General features: G+C 48.7%; 1 protein-coding gene across 1 annotated transcript in view; it reads left to right on the top strand.

The window, feature by feature from the left end:
- The first annotated feature begins 456 nt into the window (after window positions 1–456).
- AKAP1 (A-kinase anchoring protein 1) overlaps window positions 457–15,941 on the top strand; it is a 33,185-nt gene continuing 17,700 nt past the window's right edge. Inside the window, exon 1 of the mRNA XM_079797210.1 lies at window positions 457–566. The gene's annotated coding sequence lies outside the window, so the exon portion shown is untranslated. The remainder of the gene's footprint in view (window positions 567–15,941) is intronic.

Here is a 15,941-nt window from a genome sequence, read left to right as displayed (position 1 = left end):
CGCCTTTTCCAGGGGGCTCTCGGTGCCGAGGCAGGCAAATAAATGGTCTAACTGACCCCTCCAGACTGCTGAGAGGCGATAGAGTGTTCATTTCAGGAGAATCCGCGCTCGGATTGCGAAGCTGAGCTTCGAAGGCTCTCGGGGTTCGCAAGGTTACAGCCGGGCCGCATCCCGAGCTCAGCCCCTATTACAGAAAATCTCGCGAGAGCTCGAGCAAGTCCCGGCTCCGGGTAGCGGCCGCGGGATGTTGGCGGAGCACTCCAGACCGCGCCCCCTCTGGCGCAGCTGGGAGAGGAGGCGCAGGCCGGAGTGGCCCGCGGCGCGCACGCGCAGGTGAGCGGGGCCGGAGCTGGGGCTTGAGGGCGGGGGGCGGGGCCTTGCGTTGCGCCGCGGGCACGTCGCTGCGCGTCCTCAGTATTTAATGTCTCTGTGTTCCAACGGCCTGGGCGAGCACGTGGGGGAGCGGCCGGAGCGCAGCTCTGTGGGGCTGGGCCTCAGGGCTGAGGCGGGGGTCGGGGGGCGGCGGCGGGCGAGGACTCTGTATCCCGACGGTGGCCGAGGAGCTGGTAAGTTGGAGCCGATGAGGGCGGCTGTTCCGGGGACCACCAACCGGGGCGGCGGGACGACGCCGTCGGGGTTGATGGGGAGCCTGGGGTGCAGGTGCGGAGTGCAATGCGCTTTCAGGTGCCCTGCCTGCCGGAGGCCCCGGACCCTGAGTGCGGACGGAGAGGCTCCGGCCCGCAACCCGCTGTCAAGCAGGCCCTTCTTTCCCTTCTGTCGCCTGCGCGCCCCCTCATCTCCCCGGTCTGGGTTGTCTGCCCGTCGGCTCCTGCTGACAGATCGCGTGTGCGTGGTTGGGGCGGCGCTCTGTAGCCGCGCGGTGCCCCCCACGCGCGTCACCATCCTCGGGGGCGGGGGTGAGGACGCGATGCCCGGGCCACCGCTCTGCGGCTTAACTTTCCCCGAACGCGCACACCTTCCTGGGAGACTGAGCGTGTCCCACCCAAGGTCGCCTAACTCACACGCGTTTACTTTTCAAAGGTCGTGTGTACCCAGTCTGAGCCGGGAGAGGCGGTGGCAGAGCGGGCTGTGGGCAGGGCCAGGTGCTCACAAGGGCGAAGAGGTGCCCCAAGGCCCGCGGGCAACCCCTTTCTCCCTCCTGAGGGGTTGGAGTTGAATTGGTCACTTCAGGAACCTCATCCAACTTCTGGGCCCTTTTGCTTGGTTCTGGGTTGCTCTCCTCCTAGGCCTGGCGTTGGCAAACCTGAGCAGGTACTCCAGCCCCTGGGAGAGTTCAGCCCAGGGCAGGGGTTCTGTTTGCTGAACCGGGAAGATGGGTTCTAGGCGACCGGTTGTGATTGGATCCCTGTTTTGGGCGGAGGGACCGTTAGAACAGAGTTAGGGTCCTGAAGTCTAAAGCTTGGTGGTGTCTCTCCAGAGGATTAGCATTTGCAACACCTTAAAGGGTGTCCGGAGGGGCGGAGGCCGTCGGGTCCTGCCTGGTGCGCCCGCCGATTTCTTGCCCCGCGGCGCATAGGTCACGTGTCGCGCTCCCCTGGCACCCCGCAACCTTCCCGCCCGCGGTCTGGAGGGACCGAGCGAGTTTCGCGGATCCCGGTCTCAAAATGCTTGGAGAGGCCCTTGTCTTAACCCACTCGGTGCGCCCTTTCTCCTGTTCAACTCTTCTTGTGCTCTAGGGTACGCTTCCTTTCATTTCCCCTCCAAGGGAGGCCCGGGGAAGAAGGGAGCTGTTGGTGGTGGGCGGTGCGGAATCGACCCCGGACTGCGAGTAAGCCCTGGGCCTTTGGCGATTTTCCTGTCCAGCGGTGATGCCTGGTTGGCCGCTGCTAACACAAACCCGGTGCACTTCATTCCAGGTGTGAGTGGAGGCTTCTCAAGCCAGGTAGAGTGCATGGACAAAGCAATTAGATTAAACTGGCTTTCCCCTACTTGAAGTTCATGCTGCTTGATGTTTAAATTTATCTACTGCAGGGAAATCTGGACTGCTGGATACGGTGCAGTTCTCTCTGTTCATTGGTTTGCTGTTACCCCCTCCCCCCAATTTTTGTTGCAATTACTGATGAAGTAACATTGTTCACAGTAAGCCATTAATTCTGGCGAACAGTAACCTTAGCGTGCTCCGGTAACTAAATCCTTCCCAAATTAAAAACTATTTAGAAAGCAAAACTTGGACTTTAATAAGCACCATCCCATCTTCTTTGCTTTTAAAGGTACAGAGCATCTTTGAAACGAAGAGAAGAGCAGCATGCATGTAGGGCCATATATCAGATTCCTCTGTTTTTGGCATTCAAGGGGTTTACCTGCTTATTTCAGACTTTCTGAGCACTGGAAGCACGTGAAGTTATGCTTTGGGAGCTTTCTGACTTGTGTTGAATCTTTCCTCTTTCACCTCTTAACTAGTTTTGTGGGTTCTGGGTAGTGGTTCCTGTGTCTATTCGCAGAGAAGTTGTCACTTGTCCCGATGAGGTCCTCAGGATCCTACAGGTATGCAAATCACTGAAGCTTCAGTGCCAACCTGAATTAAATGGGCTCTATTGTCATGAGTATTGTTAGATGATGGCCTAGAATTTTCAGGTAACTGATCCCATTCAAGCATGTGAGTGAGACAGGTCTAATGGATTTGTGTCTTGCTGGAGTCTTGTGACTATCAGTTCCTCCTCCCAGCTGTATCTAGGAAATACATTGACACGTGGACACTGCAGGGTGCCAGTGAGAGTGTCTGCTGTAAGTGGCCTGCTCAGGTGCCAAGTGGATGTGTCCCCAGTGTAAGGTTGCTGAGCATCAATATTTTAAAGCAATTTGTTTTGTTCTACCTGGTAACCCAAATTATTGGTGGGCTTTGGTCTCGTGTCCTAGCTTGGGTGAAAGCTAGTTTTGGCCTTTACAGCGTTTTCTCTCCTCACCCTAAAGACAAGTTGAAATATTTGTGAAACTCAGCACTGTGCATGATGGGTTCTCAAGCCTTGTTTTTATTCCCTCTTGAAGAATCTCTGAGAGTGACATTTTCTCTTGAATCACTTGAGTGATTTGAATTTTATTAAAAGTACCCTCCCCCGGTTTCTGGCCTGGAAACTTGGTTGGCAGGAAAAGGAAAACAAATTGGTTTCCCCACATTGTCAGCCAGCCTCCTGGCTCTAGCCTGCAACAAATATGACTTGATTGAATGCTCATTTCAGGGCTTTGAGGAGTGGGCACCCCTTGTGCCTGGTGAGCTGGTGCCTTCCAGCCCATTCTCCCCAGGCGACTCCTTCCTAATCTTCCCGGTGAGTCTAGAATGGAAGGGTTTCTCTGCAGCTTGGTCTGCTGTGCTACTGTGGGGAAGTCGACAGTTTTGTGTACAAGTTAATACCTTCAGCTTGCCATTCTGAGGAGTATTCCTCTGCTCTGGGAGGTGCTGAATCCTATGGGCCTCTTGTCCCATTGAAGGTGTGGTGTGAGTGGAGGCCTCTCAAGCAGGGTAGAGTGCATGGGCAAAGCAATTAGATTAAACTACCTGTCTTTCCCCTACTTGAAGTTCAGGCTGCTTGGCCATTTAAATCAAGTCATGCTGTTTGAGTTGCTTATCTATAATGGGATGCATTTTAAACCTAATCTTTACTTCCTAGGGCAAGTTCTGCTTCCTCCACATCCCTTTCTGGTCGTGCCTCACTCAGGTTTCACGTTTATGATCATTTAACATTAAGTATCCGTCATATGAGGCACTCCACTGAGCAAACCTGCTGGCCCTGGTACCTAATTTAAAACCTAGACCAGTGATGGCGAACCTATGACACGCGTGTCAGCACTGACACGCGTAGCCATTTTTGATGACACGCGGCCGCTGAGGCGGCCGCATGCCGAGGATGAAACATTTGCAAAATAATGTTTTTTCCTCAAAGTGACACACTACCCGAGTTATGCTCAGTTTTTTTTTTTTAAATATATTTTATTGATTTTTTACAGAGAGGAAGAGAGAGGGATAGAGAGTTAGAAACATCGATCAGCTGCCTCTTGCACACCCCCTACTGGGGATGTGACCGCAATCTAGGTACATGCCCTTGACCGGAATCGAACCTGGGACCCTTGAGTCCGCAGGCCGACGCTCTACCCACTGAGCCAAACCGGTTTCGGCTATGCTCAGTTTTTTGGCGAAGTTTGACACACCAAGCTCAAAAGGTTGCCCATCACTGACCTAGACAGTGGAAAACATGGTCAATGACAGTGTTTTGAGTTGGACAGAGTCTGGCTGGAGAAGTAATTGGTGGGGATGTGGGAACTAAAATTTAGAGGATGCCTTTTCCTTGATAGCTACTGTGTTGGGGGAGTTGTGAGCAAACACCTCCCTATTCCTTTCATCCTCATACCTCTGAGTACAAGCGAGGTGGGTGAAGCTGGAGGTATTGTTTCAGTGGTCAATTGAAATACAAATTGAGGTGTAGAGAAACTGGTAAATGTGGGTTTGGACTTAATAGAGGGCCCTTAGAGGGCTTCTGTGAGAAGAACCAAGGCGTAGTCAAAACCATGGGCGTTACTCCTAATCTTTGTGTTGCTTTCTAAGCAGATTGTTAGAGTGAAGGAGTGTGTCTGTCATTCAGCCTTCTGAGGACTGGCTTTTAGCAATAAGCAACCTTCAAGATGTCCTATTCCTTAGCTTTCCTTTCCTCCTACTAAACGGTCTTTGTTCTGTCCAGGTCCCCACCATTTGGATGTTTCTACAACTCGGTTTGATAGTTTGCAACAGTCGATAGTAAACATTCTGTCCCCATCTGGTAATACTGGTTGGCTGACTTCACTTAACCAGGTGCCACTGAGGCCCATGCACTTAGGAACAAAGTGGGGCCCCAGGTGAGTTCTGGAAGTAAATGTATACAGTGTTGCAGGCTGATTAGGCTTGTTTCAACACTAGGCTTAGCTGGCAAGAGCCCTGGATTGGAGGGGTGAGGGCTTGGTACAGCTTTCAGGGGGAAACCTGGATGTGGTTCTAGACAGGATTGGTCAACATCAAAGGCATTCAGATAATGTTCTTTGGGACCTTGTTAGACTAAAGTGCCTGGGGGCTCCTGGAAGAATAGAGTGGCCTGCAGGGTTGTTTTATGGGGAGGAGTGGTTTTGGGCTAGGATGCTTGCTTTAGTGGATAGTACAAGTCAAAGACTTAAAACAACCCAATCCAGTTTTAGGTGCATTTTAAGTTCTCTTAACTCTAAGGTACTACTGTGCTAAATGTTTTTATATTTATATTTTACACTCTTCCTAGTCTCATCTAAATTGATCCTTAGAGGAGAGGGTCTAGAACTACCTTGTCTTTAGGGTATTATTAACAAGTCATGTGTAGCTAGTTAAATTTAAAGCTTTAAGCATAAAATAAAATTTAACAATTAGTTTCTTGGTGATATTAGTCAGATTTCAAGTGTTCAATAGCTTCATGTGGCCAGGGGCTGCAGTATTGGACAATGTAGGTCTTAGAACATTTTCATCATCCCAGAAGTTTCTATCGGACAGCACTGGTCTTAGTTCTTTGCCCAACTCTAAAAGCTAAAGCATCGAGTGCTTGGGCTTCATTTTTCATAATCCACAAACCAAACAGCTTTGGTGACAAATTATTTATCAGATCTCTCCATGGCACGTTGAGAAGTTGTGATCTGCCAGTTTGGAGGGCAGTGATCAATTATGAAACAGTTTGAGGAGCGTAGTGAGGGATCTGGAAATGTATGAAGCAAAGAGCCAAATGCTAAGCTGTTGGAAAGCCATTTTGGTTTGAGAGCCTGCTTATCATAACGGTCTTTGCTGGGTCTCTAAGGCCTGTCTTCAGATGTCAACTGACCTATTTGTCCTTCACCCACCTGAATACTTCCTGTAGGATCCCAGTGTGAGTCCTTTGCTAAACAGTTTGCAGAGACCTCACAAACTCATTTTCATTCCATTCCTCCAATCCATGTCAGTGTTAGGAGGCCTGTTTTTACAGAAGGTGGTGGGGAGAGCTGCGGTAGAGTAGGAATCCTGAAATGTTGGTGTGGGGCCAGTTCTGGGGAGTGGGCTTTAGTTCCAGATGCCCCTTCTCTCGTACTGGACATACTTAGTTTGAACCCTGATAGACTGACCTTTGGTATATAATGCAAGAGACTCTTTTCTTGGAGCCAGACAGCATAAGATGCATTACAGACACTTATGGAGCACTTACTGTATACCTGGCATCATAGGAGGTTTTTTTCTGAACTGTTCCCTTCTTATTGTTTCTCAACCCTGTGAAGTTAGGTATTTCTACTTTGTGTATGAGGAAGCTGAGGCTCCAAGGAAGGTATTCTAATCCCAGGATACAGGGCTGGGCTGGCTTTGGACCTGGATCAGGGTTCTGTATTTCTATCTCCATGCTTAGAGGCTGTTTTTTATTTACTGCCACATTAACCCTCCAGCCTCATCCAGAAAACAAAACTGGATTTTTAAAAGATTACAATTATTTGTCCCATAGTCTGAGTCAGACTGTTAGATGTTTTGAGTTATTTCAGCCACATTTCAGCCCCATGATGGAGATATTTGTATCCCATTTTACAGGACATTTTCATTTGTCAGGAAACTGATGTTCAGGATCCTACTCTTTTATGCTTTTTCTTTCCAAAGCCATGTCTTATCATCAGAATTATGTAACCATCTGGTGCCTTTGAGCTGGTGCCTTTGAGCTGCACAAATGATGACTGTGACATAGACAGTAGCTATGCCTGAAAGCCTGGAAAACACTCTGAAGACTTTGGTTTAGTTCGGTTCTCTCGTTGAGAAGACAACCTTGAAGTCACTCATCATTCTCTGGCTAATAATCATGTGGCCTCTCAGACCTCACATGGAGGTCAGGAGACCATCCCCTGGCCCTCAACAGCCTGTTACCTATCAGTAGCTTGGTCCTGTTGGAGGAGGCAGCAGGATTTGTTCAAGCCCAGCCCTCAGCCCCACTCTCCATTGCCACTCCCACCCCCCTCTCCTCCAACCTTGGCCCCAGACAGCAGATCTGAAGGCCAGTCCAGTCTTCTGTAAATCTTCTTGCCCCTCCTTCCTGCCTTCCAAGGAGAAAGGAACAGGAGGGACTTGCCCTGAGCTGCCTTGGAAGGAGGCCTGCAGTCTGATGTGCCTTGAGCTCTGTCTCTGGTGAGAAAAGGCTGTGCTGAGAAAAACCTCCTTGCTTTGTCCTTTGCCTTTGCTGAGGCCCACCTGGCCAAGCCTGTGCTGTCATGCTATTTTGGGCAGCTGGTATCCTTTAGGAGGGCCAAGTGCTTGTGGCTTCAGTGTACAGAGCAGGTCCTGAGTGCTGCTGCTTTCTAATCAGGAGGAAGGAGAATAAAGCCACCCTAGAAACTATCATGGGGTGTTGGTGCTGGTGGTGGTAGGGGAGAGGTAGGCTTAAGAGGTCCCTGGGGCTGCCTTTTCTATTTTGGATCTGTGGCTGGGGCCCAGCCCTGCCTCCTGGGCCAGGCAGGCATGTGACCAAGGCAGCCCAGGGAGCGGGGGAACTCAGGACTGCTGTCCAGGGGAATGACACCACTTGTTGCCCCAGCAGCCAATTTCTAAGGAAATCAACCTATTTTCATGGGAAGTCACCCAACCTAAGGGTAGGCCACCAAACTTACACTAAAAAAATTCTGTAAAACTATGGATGTGCTGGCAGCTTGAGTACTGGTGTAACCAAAATAAGAGCATGAGAGGAGGCAAATGTCCCTCAGGAGGAATTCTTGCAGGGAGCCAGTTAGAAGGAGACTGATGAGATATGAAAAAGGAGTTTGACAAATGAGTTCTGCTCCACACTGCAATCCTTTCTTTCCCCGCCCTGTTTTTTTGGCTCCTCCTTTCCTCTAACTTGGAGCTGCCAACTCCAGCCCATCTATCTGTTTCTGATTATGAAAGCTTCAAGCCATATAAGGCCCCTTCTGTTGCCTATGGTTTATGTTGGCTGGAGAGCGAGGTTGTTTTTGCAAAGTGTATTTCAAAGAAGTGGCAAGGGCTTATGTGGGGCTGAGTGTGTGTGTGTGTGTGTGTGTGTGTGTGTGTGTGTGTGTATCCCTGTTCCCATTCACCAGGCTAATAAGTGGTGTGACCCCAGGGCTTCATACAAACGTATTTGCTGAGAACTTGAAGTAAAAAGTGGGCCTGTTTACTCACACAGTGTGCACCTGCTGTGCTATCAGCCACAGAGGCACCCTGTTTCTGGCATAGATTTGGAATCAGCCTCTGATTATTAGTCTAGAAACTATAGCCCCTTGGCTGTTGGGGCAAGTTGGTTTCCCTCTCTGGAGGAAGTTTGGTGAACCTGTACCTCCAGGTTCTTGACCTTCAGCACTGCGTCTGCCCAGTGAGGCTGGGGAGCAGTTTCTCTGTCAGCAGCCCTCCAACCTCATCTTCACCTCCCTTTCTTGTGCCTCTTGAGTCAGCCAAGCTTGTTCCTGCTTTAGGACTTTGGCACATGTTCTCCCTGCCTGGAACTTTCTTCCCCTCTCCTTTCCCTGTCCTCCCAGACCTTGGCATGGCTGCCCCTTACTGTTCTAGCTCTTCTGCCACCTCTTTGGAGGGGCATTCCCTGACTGCTCTGTCTAAAGCTTCCCCTCTCCCACATGCTCCTTATCCAGCTCTTCTCCACCTTGGTTCCTTTTCTAAACCGCAGAACGGAAGATGGCCGAGTGACTGTTTCTCAACTCTCCCAACTAGTACAGTATTTGATGCCCAGGAGTATAGTTAATTCATCATGTACAAGGGATGCCTAGGGCTCAGTTCTCAGAAGCGGTTGAGAGGCTGCAGGTTTATTACGTTTGCGTGCTGCATCTTTATAGTATCTTGAGATCTGAAATGTGACTCCCTACCTACCTCTCCCTCCACCTTTGCTTCCTGAGGGCTTTTGCATCTTCAGCAGAACCTGGCTCACACTGGGTATTCAGATCTTTATGAAATGACTAGGCCCAGGGGGTCCTGTTACCTGATGCTGGCCAGGCCTCATTGGTGTGGGAACCAGATGCCTTGCTCCCAAGGGTCTGTTAATAAGCATATTCTCTTTGTGATTATTACTGTTGTCAGCAGGGCAGTTGGGGGAGGGAGGTGCAAAATTGGCATCAGTTATTTTGGGAAATAAAGCATTATAAATTTATACATAGATGAGATGATATACATATTTATTATGATGGTTAAAGAAACTTAAAAGCTGTATGGTAATAGAACATCCATTGCTACTTAATACTTAAGAATATATTAATTTTCTATGAAAGTATTGCTTGTAGGAAGTTTTGACTTTTGACTATTCACAGGTTTGAAAGAACAGCCATTTGCCCTGAGTGCTCTCCCTCCTGTCCTGTTCTCTTCCAGAGGCAGCTGCTTTCATCTAGTTGTCCTCCCTATCTCTGTATTTCTAAATAGTATACTTCTTCCTTCCTTTCCATCTTTTCTTCCTTTTTATTTATCTGATTTGCTTTTCTACTCTGAAAGGTAAGGGCTTAGCTCATTCCTACATTTTTTTATTCCCTTATCCTCAGTATAGAGGTAGTATGCATTGTTATGATATAAACTAGAGGCCCGGTGCACAAATTTGTGCACGGTGGGTGTGTGTGTGTGTGTGTGTCCCTGAGCTTGGCCTGCACCCTCTCCATTCTGGAACCCCTCGGGGGATGTTCGACTGCGGATTTAGGGGATGGGTCCTAAACCGGCAGTTGGACATCCCTCTCACAATCTGGGACCGCTGGCTCCTAACCACTTGCCTGCCTACCTGCTTGATCGCCGCCTAACTGCTCCTCTGCTGGCCTCATGGCCCCAAACTGCCCTCCCCGGCCAGCTTCATGGCCCCCAACTGCCCTCCCCTGCTGGCCTGATCTCCCCTAACCGCCTCTGCCTCGGCCCCCACCACCGTGGCTTTGTCTGGAAGGAAGTCGGATGGTAGGAAGATGTCCAGTCTCCTGGTCTAATTAGCATATTACCCTTTTATTAGTATAGATACTGCTTATAGCTGAAAAATTCTTAGTTTTCCATATTTACTTTGTTGCCATCCTCTTCCCTCTCCTCCTAAATTACTTTGTTTAGCTTTGTTTTCTGTGTCTCTCACATTAGTTCTCTGACTCTTCCCTGAGCCTTAGCCATTGCTGTCAAGCTCCTCTCATTTGCTTAAACATACCAGGTACTAGCATTCCATATTGCTCCTGGGATGTACCACTGTCCCTGGCTCTGCTTCCCCTTCATCCTGGAAATTCCTTCTCCCTTTCTCTTGTGTTGCTTCCTGGATCCGTGCCTACCCCTCCCTTTTCTGATTCCTTTTGAAGTTGTGTCATCTTTATTAGCTTTTCTTGATTTACTCCCTTGTTTTTGTGGAGCCTGTCTTCTAGTAGCTTGCTGAGAAAGTGTGCTGGTTCATACACAAGGACAAGCCTTTGAAGGCTTGGGTTGAGGTGTGGCCAGAGACAGGAGGGTTGCTAGAAAGTTGGCAAGGACAACTAGGCCCTCATAACCCTCTGGCATGCCAGTAGATCTGGCTTTATTTTATGGAGTAGTTTAAAGGAGAAGGGATGTGGATTTGGGCAGCAGGTAGTGGTGAAAATGGGTATTGAATGAAAGTCTGCATATTGAATGGGCCAACCAAATCTCCCTTGGCTTCCATTTGAGCTGCTACCCTCTCATCTCCCACCCCAGGGCATTATTAGAACATCTTAATCTGGAGAAACTGGCAGCCTGGTTCGTGTTTGTTCCCCACCCTGGCCAGGACACTTGCCTGACTCTTGGACCAAACTTGTCAGTTGGTCAATGGCAGTAATAAGCCTACCAGAGAAGTCATTGGGGTTTTTTGCTCCAAAAGGACTTGTAAGTGCCTCAAAAGTAGTGTGTTTGTTTGACTCATTTCTTTGTCCCACTATGCTTTGTACCCTGTAGGTACCAATACTTATTTGGTGAATAGAAATTCCTTATGCCTTTATGTGATCTCTGAGTTGGTTATAGTGCACTGTTGCCGTTTGTAAAATCAGTGTCTACCGCTTTGCTTTGTCCCTGAGATGGTGCTATGAAGGGTTTTTGCCTCACACCATCTTTTCTGATTCCTTTTGAAGTCACATGTCATCTTTATTAGCTTTTAGATAAGCTTATTGTCTGATCAGAATGTCATACCTTTTGGGTAGTCTTGTGTAGTGTGCTCTGTGGTCATGGGCAGGAACTCTGTGTACCCAGGAACACTGGTGGCACCTGCTTTATCACCATAGTAAAAAAGCTTAAACCATATCCCTAGCCCCCAAATGAAGTAATGGAAAGACCTTTGTAGGAGGTGCCGATTTTTCCCCTTTATCATTTGAAGCCTAATGAGACTGGACCTGCCATGAGTGGTCAGCAGAGGAGGGAGGCTGGGTAGTTCACACTTGTGTGGTTTCCTCTTTAACCAACTTCTCCAAACTGGGAGTTTAATTTTTAATTGAACTGGAGGAGGAAGAACTCTTAATTGGAGACTCTGTTTAGAGATGGGATTTTTCACTTTTGACTCTACTTACTTGGAATTCTTGGTACCAGGCTCTGGTTTCCATTTTGGTTGGAAAAGGCTTTATTCAGTAGGCCCGCCCATCCAGACATTGTTGTGTGAAGCCTCCAGTCTTTTGGAGAACAGGCCCGTGGAGTGTTCAGTGATCCAGACCTGGGAGGGTGGCTGACCGGGCTGCTCTGTGGGGCCATCACAATGAAGGGTGTGGGGGACAGCCCTGGCAGGAGGACCTCACAGCCCCACTGTGAGCTAATTTGGAATCTTTAGGGTGCCAACATGAATCACAGCTCACTCACGCACCCTAAGGATGAAGGTAACAACCCTGTGAACACCGAGACTGGGCTGAGACCAACACACCTGAGGCATGGCTCCAGCACTCTGATTCCTGGGCCCCCAGCCATGCTGCTGAGGGTGAGTGACCCAGCTTGCCATCGTTCCCCACCCTCAGCGGCAGGACCAAACATTGCCCAGCAAGGTAGGCACTAGCTTACTCAGCATTTACGCAGCTCTTGTGTTTCCTTCAGGTCTTCTGGGAACATCCTCTAGCACTGTGTTGTCCACTAGGTAGCACCAGTTGTATATAGCTATTTAAAGTAAATTGACACTAAATATAATTTAAAATTCAATTCCTCAGTCACACTGGTCACATTTCAAGTGCTCAGTAGCTCCCTGTGACTAAGTGGTTGCCAATATTGGACTTCAGTTGCCACTTGGGGATTAGCCAGGCCTTTGCCTCTTGTGACCTGCTCTGCTTTGGCCATGTCGCAACTGCCCATTGCGTTGACAGTAAAGGTCAGACTCCCTTTGTCTGGCCCCCCGGCCAGCTATTAAGCCTCTGCTCCCAGGACTTGTTCTGCTCTCACTCCCAAAGATACATTGGGTTTAGAACCTTAATTGATGTCATTAACCCACCATTGCAACCTAAGGGAATTCTGGCCTTCGAGACAACCTTCCTTGGGTCCTCTGCCTGTTTTGCAACCGGGCTCAGCGTGGTGCTGATGTGTGTATGTGTGAGTGAGACACTGGCTCTTCCATCTGGATTGTGAGCTTCTGGTGGTCAGAAGCTTTTTCTTGCTGACACTTAAACACATTTGAATGTATGTGCATATCCTCAACCTGATGAGAAATTGGGTTAATGCAACCCAAAAGGCACTCTTGTCTTCCTCCAGCAAACTCGAGGGTTGCAAGTGAGGGGCATGGTATTAGGGTTGTGGGGAGGGATGGAGGAGCCTTGGTCTGGTCCACAGCCTGATGTTATTCTCCCAATGCAGTGGCAGCAAGTGCTGGGCTTTAGGTTCTGGGTCACTTCCTGTCTTTAGAAGACTCCCTTCAAGGGGAAAGCGCCTACCCGCCTCGGCAAGAAGCTCTCAGGAGATGGAGTGTCTTGAGCTTCCTTCTGTTGGTGAACACATAACCCTGGAATAATGGAAGAAATGTTCAAATTTCAGTCAGATGGGGTTGGCAAAAGTAGGTTTACACTTGTGAGTATGCAAAACACAGAGCTTATTTTTGTATTATTATTTATTTATTATTGTATTATTTTCATGAAAGCTTACCTTTGCCCACCCCTGTGTAAAAGTCCATTCAGAACACAGAGTGGATGTGACTTCACTGACCAGACCAAACTCAGACTGGACTTATGAGACTCTTGGCACCTAAGCTCTTATTTTTATGATGGACTTCCCATTGATTAATTACCTGCAGCTCTTTTTCCATAATAACTGCAGACAAATAGGCTGACTCACTGGGACCAACACTCTTTGTACCATTCCCAGAGATTTGTTTTCTTGTTTAGCAGAAGGCCCTAGATTGCAATGCCCCAGCTGGTCATTGGGGTTGGGAGTGAAGCAATTACTTCTCCAGAGGTAAGCTGTTTTGAGAAGCTGCAGGTTCCTCTGGGAGAAAGAAGGAATCCTTTCAGAACCTGGAGTGAGTCGGTGGGCATTAAGGTCTTACGAGGCTGTGACACGTGCCTGTCCTCAGCTCTGTGTGACCACTGGGCAGCCAGCCAGCGTGCATCTATTTGCGGGTAAATGGACCTGCTAAAAATAAGCAGGCAGCTAATTCATTCCAACAGACTCAAACTAGCCAAGTATCCTCCCCACCAAACCGAAGCCTGGGCTCTGCATCCTTTTCCCTGACTGGGGGCAGGCCTGCCTGAGAGGCCTGGGCCTCAGGAGTGGGGGAGGGAGGCAGCCACCTTCATTCAGTTTACTTGTGAGTGTGAAGGCTTTTAGATCCTCACTGTTAAATGCCACTTACATTTTTGAGAGGTACAGGTTTAAAAGAGAGAGGGCAGAGAGAGCAACTCAAGAGTCTGTTTGGGAAGGAAGGTACCAGAGAGCCTCGTACGGCTGAAACGTGTGCGTGCACATGGGGCAGCCCTGTCTGAGAATTCAGGAAAGGTTGGTACATCCTGCGCCACAAGTCCAGGACTCTGTGTTCACATAAGTCAGGGAAAATGGCACCTTACCAATTCAGAGAAGTCTGAGTGAGGTGCGATTGGCTAGGGTAGGACTCTAGGAACTGAAGGGGGGTAAGGAAGTGAGGGACTTTATTTGACGGGCAGGAAGTGGGGCTTCAGTCACCAGGAGCTCCCTGTGAGGTGCCTTCAGTGAAACCCAACTAGGCTCTCACCTCACCTTTGGGTGGTGTGGGCTGCTTATTCCAAGGGCTCTTGGCTCTGTGTTTGGTGGAGAAGCTCATATCTAATCACAATCCCCTAGTGGCAAGGGAAAAATAAACCATTTCATCCCCTCTTGGATCTCTTACCTCTTATCTCAAGTGCCCAGAGCACTTCAATTCCAGTCCAGGGCAGTTTCTGTCCCTAGAAGCAGTCGTGGAGAGGAGGGCTTTGTCTGGAAGAATAGTGGCAACTGGCTTTTGGTTCCTCAGCAGAGGGAAGGTCTCTTAGCTCTAGTCCAGCATGTGAAAGGTGGGCACTGGGGACCCATGTAGGATCTTGTCAGAAATCTGTGGGTTGGGCAACATGGCACTAGGATAGCAGTATTAAATGCTTTCTAGGAGGCCCTCCTGGCACAACAACAGGGGTGTCTGGCTTGGAAATGGGACAGAAAGTTTCCTAAGCTGTAATTAGCAGAGTAGCTACAGCTGCCTGTTTGCAGGGGGGCTGTAGATGGTAGGTCTGGGGGCTTAGAGCCTCAGTCTCTGGGAACAAGCTGGGCAGGGAGGAGTAGGTGGGTGAGTGGTAGCGGTGTCTCTGAGCTACAGAGCAGCAGGCAGGAAATATGTATAGTGGCCCCAGGCAGCTGGTTCTGTGTTGAGCGTGAACTAGGACTGGGAGCAGAACACATGAAGTGGGGGGAGGCCAGTGACATGGCAGGCCAGGGTCTGGGATGCGGTATGGATCTCCTGGGATTCAGGACCAAAGCCAGGCTGTAATGTATGTATGCCTTACAGCCAGTTTCTTCAATCTCCAGTGGTGGGGTGGGATCAACTGCTGGACCCCTTGGTTCAACTTTTAGTTCCAATGTGTGTGTGGGGGGTATCCCAGTGTTTTGAGAGGCAGTTCTGTGTCTTGGATAACAACTACCCCCCTTACACACACCCCAATTTGAGTTTATGGCCTTGGGCCCTTCCTGTGTAAAATGGGAGACTGCCACCTATGGGTTGTTAAGACATAGGATTCTTTTTCTTCCTGTCTACCCCTTTCCATTTAATCTTTTTTCTGAGATCAGAGAATTGCTAGAACACTATGGGACTCATAACTATACAGCCTGCCGAAATAGGATTGTCTAGTTAATAAGGAATCAGATACTTAAATTTACTGACAAGAAGAAAATCCAAGTTCAGACCCCAGCCCCACTTTCTGTTGCATGTGACCTGTTGGGTGGGACTTAATCTCCCGACAATAGGCTATGTCTCCTGTATACTACTTTTTCCTGAGAGCACCCTTCCCCCATAGCCTCTTTTCCTTCTCAAATATTATTATTTTTATGTGAACGACGGACACAAAGCAAATATCCCATAATCTAACACTTTTTGGGTGTGTGCAAGTTGTTAACAAAACAGTGATTTTCCAACTTGACTGCATGTTGGAGTCACCTCGGTTAACAAACTTGGTGCCTGGATCTTTCCCTCAGAGATTCTGATTTAATTGATTTGGGTGCCATCTTGGGATTTTAAAAGCATCCCAAGTGGTGCTAATGGGCAGCCAAATTGGAGAACCACTGAGAAATTATTTAAAAAAACTCTCTTCCCAAAAAGAAGGAAGACTATCCATTTTCAATAGGATCCCAGTTTTTTTTTCATGGGATGATTATATGGACACAGACCTCATACGCACATGGTGGTCTACAGCTTTTATTTTTGGCATCACAGCAGTTTTTCCAAGTCAGTACATAAAGTCAGCTTCCTTCTCTAACAATGATTTGTCCCTAGATTCTACAATAAATTTAGCAATTTTTCCTATGAGTTTTTGTTTCAAATGATACTCCGGTGAATATT

The sequence above is a fragment of the Cnephaeus nilssonii genome, assembly GCF_951640355.1.
Source record: "Cnephaeus nilssonii genome assembly, chromosome: 19".
Taxonomy (NCBI): Eukaryota; Metazoa; Chordata; class Mammalia; order Chiroptera; family Vespertilionidae; genus Cnephaeus; species Cnephaeus nilssonii.
The sequence above is the reverse complement of the archived record's forward strand: the minus strand, read 5'-3'. Positions and strand labels throughout refer to the sequence as shown.